This window comes from Neovison vison, chromosome 11 (assembly GCF_020171115.1).
Source record: "Neovison vison isolate M4711 chromosome 11, ASM_NN_V1, whole genome shotgun sequence".
NCBI classification, from domain to species: Eukaryota; Metazoa; Chordata; class Mammalia; order Carnivora; family Mustelidae; genus Neogale; species Neogale vison.
In genome coordinates this window covers 108,590,006-108,593,406 of record NC_058101.1, presented here as the reverse complement: position 1 = coordinate 108,593,406, position 3,401 = coordinate 108,590,006, and the positions used below count along the sequence as shown (strand labels likewise).

The following is a 3,401-nucleotide window of genomic DNA, read 5'->3' as shown; positions in this document are numbered from 1 at the left end:
GATCATCAAACTCAGCAGGCACCTCAGATTTTAAATTCGGAATAATAGGTGGAGGAATACTGAACATGATCTCATAAGGGGTAAGTACCATCTAATATGGGGAGTTTCGCACCATATATAGGGTGAAGGGAAGGAGAGTCACCAAATCCCTGCCAGTATCCAAGGCTAATTTAGTCAAGGTCTCTTTTAATGTTCTGTTCATCCTCTCTACCTGTCCTGAACTTTGAGGCATATATGCCCAATGTAATTTCCAATCTGCCCCAAGTACTAGTGCCACACACTTTGTTACCGTAGAGATGAATCCTGGTCTGTTGTCTGATCCAATCTTAACAGGAAAACCATACCTTGGTAAGATGCCTTCCAGCAGTTTCTTGGTCATGGTCTGTGTGGTTTCATGTTTGGTGGGAAATGCCTCTGTCCATCCTGAAAAAGTATCTACAAATATCAGTAAACACCTGTATCCGTATTTTCCAGGTTTTATCTTGGTGTAGTCCACTTCCCAGTAGGCTCCTGGGCAGTCCCCCTGGAGCCGGGTGCCTGGATTAGATCCATGGGCGGTGGCATAAGTTAACTGGCATGCGTGGCAGCTTGCCACAATCTGTTCGATCTTTGATAGGGAGTCTTTGATAGTGATCTTTGCATGTCGCTCCAAGTCTTCCATTTTTTTTTGTTGTTGTTGTTCCCATGTGGGTACTCCTGTGCATTTTGGATAGGAGTCACCATCCCAGTTCCTCTGGTAGGATTATGCTGCGATCTGCAGCTCTCCACCAGCCATGTAGGCATTGTGTCCTGGGCAGATGCCTAATCCATTGTAAGTCTGTGTCAGCGAAGTTGGGGTTGTCTGGCAAGCTCGGTGCTCCTGGATCTGGCAGTCACTAAGACATGGTCCACTGAAAGAGCTGCCTCTTTTGCCTTTAAGTTGGCCAGCTTGTTTCCCCTGGCCTGGTGTGTCTGCTTTTTGATGTCCTAGACAATGGATAATGGCCAGTGCCTTAGGCAGCCAAAGGGCCCTTAGGATCTCGAGGATTTCTGCCTTGTTTTTAGTAGTCTTTCCTTCTGTTATTAAGAGCTCTCTTTCTCTATAAATAGCTCCGTGGATGTAGGCTGTGGGATTCTCATGATGGTCTCCTTCCTGCATTCGTTAACCATCTTTGTCCATCTTTTAATTTGTACTCCAGGTAGCTCACCTCCATTCTGCAGATCTGAGCCTTCTTATCTGAAGCCTGGTATCCCAGAGTTGCTATTGTTTGGAACGAGTCCTTGGTGCCTTGTAGGCATGTTTCCTGGTCTTCTGCTGCCAACAGGGTATCATCTACATATTGTAATAGAGTCAGATTAGGGTGTTTGGCATGGAACTCACCTAAGTCTTCATGCAGTGCCTCGTCGAATTCTTGAATCCTTGCGGTAGTTGAGTCCAGGTGAGTTGGCCATTGATGCCCTTCTCCAGGTCCACCCATTCAAAAGCAAAGAGGTCTTGGCTCTTTGGGGCCAAGGGCAAGCTGAAAAAGGCATCCTTTAGGTCTAGCACTGTATACCAAGTCTCATTTGGGGGCAAGGTGGAGAAGAGGGTGTAGGGGTTTGGGACCATAGTGCATGTCCCATCACCCGTCGGTTAACTTCCCTCAATTCCTGGACCGGTCTATAATCATTAGAGTGTGGCTTTCATACCAGCAGCAGGAGAGTGTTCCATGCCGACTGACAAGGCTGCAGTATGCCTGAGTCTAGCAGTCGCTGATGTGTGGGGTGATCCCCGTGTGTGCTGTGAGAGGCATGGGGTATTGGTGGACTCTGACTGGTTCTGCTCCTGGCTTTAGTTCATTGTATATCACTGGCCAGTGTTGGGCCAATCCCATTCCCCTGGTTTCTGCCCACACTTGGGGAAACTCCTGCAACCAGTGGTCAATGTCGGTCATTAATTCTAGGGGCGTTTGGTGAAGACAATATTCGTCCTCCAGGTTCATGACAAGCACCTGGATTGGGTGTCCCTCTTTATCCAGAACCTTTGCCTTTTCAGGGTGGAAACTAATTTGGGCTCCCATCTTGGTGAGTAGGTCCCAGCCTAACAGGGTGTAGGGGCACTCAGGAATGACCATGAAGTAGTGGGTTACCAAGCTCATGCTGAGATCCACTGTTCTTCAGGTAGTCCATGAATATTGCTTAGTGCCTGTGGCCCCCTGTACCCATGAGGTCTTATTTGCTAACTTCCTTTGAGGTTGTAGCAAGGCAGAGTGCTGGGCCCCCGTGTCTAATAGGAATTTAATTGGTTGCTCTTCCACCTTAAGGGTTACCCTGGGCTTGGGAAGGGGTGCCAAACCCCAACTCTCCTAGTCATCTAACTCTTCGACTTCTAAGATAGTAGTGGAGGCCTTTGGTCTTTTGTTGGGGGATTCCTTTAACCAGGGGCAGGCCCTTGCCCAGTGGCCTTCTTTCCTGCAATAAGCACACTGGTTTCTATTCAGTTTGGGGCGTTCTCAGTGGGGGCCATCCCCCTTACCTTCTCCTGAAGTCAGTTTCTTGAGACTTCTCTGTTTTTCATGTGGGCCATCCATGGTTGTGGCCAGTAGGATCTTAGCCAGGTTCCGATTCTGATGGTGGTCAACTTATCCTAGCCTGTTGCTTCTCCAGGGTGTCTCTGTTATTGTAGACTCTTTCTGTCACCACTATCAGATCCTGTAGGCTCTTCTCTCCTAGTCTTTCTACCCTCTGTAATTTCCTTTTCATGTCTGGAGCGGCTTGGTTAACAAAAGCCATAACTATGGCAGCTTTGGCCTCTGGGGCCTCTGGTTTCATAGGGGTGTACTGTCTGAATGTCTCTATGATCCTTTCTAGGAATGCCACCGGGACTCTCATCTTTACCCTGTTTTACATCATATGCCTTGGCCAGATTGGTAGGCTTGTGTGCTGCAGCCTTGAGACCTGCCATTAGAGTCTGGCGGTAGACCCAGAGCCTCTCCTGACCTTCTGCCAAGTTGTAGTCCCTAATGGGGCAAGACAAGGGGAAAGCTACATTTATGAGATCGGAGCTCTGAGTTGGCTGGCTGTCGTCACCCAGCGTGGACTTCTAGGCTTCCATCTGGATTTGCTCTCTTTCCTCAGTGGTAAAGAGGACCTGCAAGAGCTGCTGACAGTCATCCCATGTGGGCTGTTGGCTGAAAAGAACAGTATCCAAAAGACCAATCAGATCCTTTGGGTTATCGGAGAACTTTGCATGTTGAGTTCTCCAATTGTATAAATCACTAGTAGAGAATGGCCGATATAACATTGGTTTTCCCCCTCTTTCATTGGGGGGGTCCCATGGCATGAAGGGGAAGGACAATGGAATTGCCTCGTCCCAGATTTGAGGTTGGGGCTGCTCAATGGGTCCATCCATGTGTCCCTGCTGCCAGCCCATGCATGGGGGC

At 48.7% G+C, this 3,401-nt stretch overlaps 1 pseudogene; it reads right to left on the bottom strand.

The window, feature by feature from the left end:
• Positions 1–742: 742 nt before the first annotated feature.
• LOC122890278 lies at positions 743–2,549 on the bottom strand (annotated as a pseudogene).
• Between the last annotated feature and the right edge of the window lie 852 nt (positions 2,550–3,401).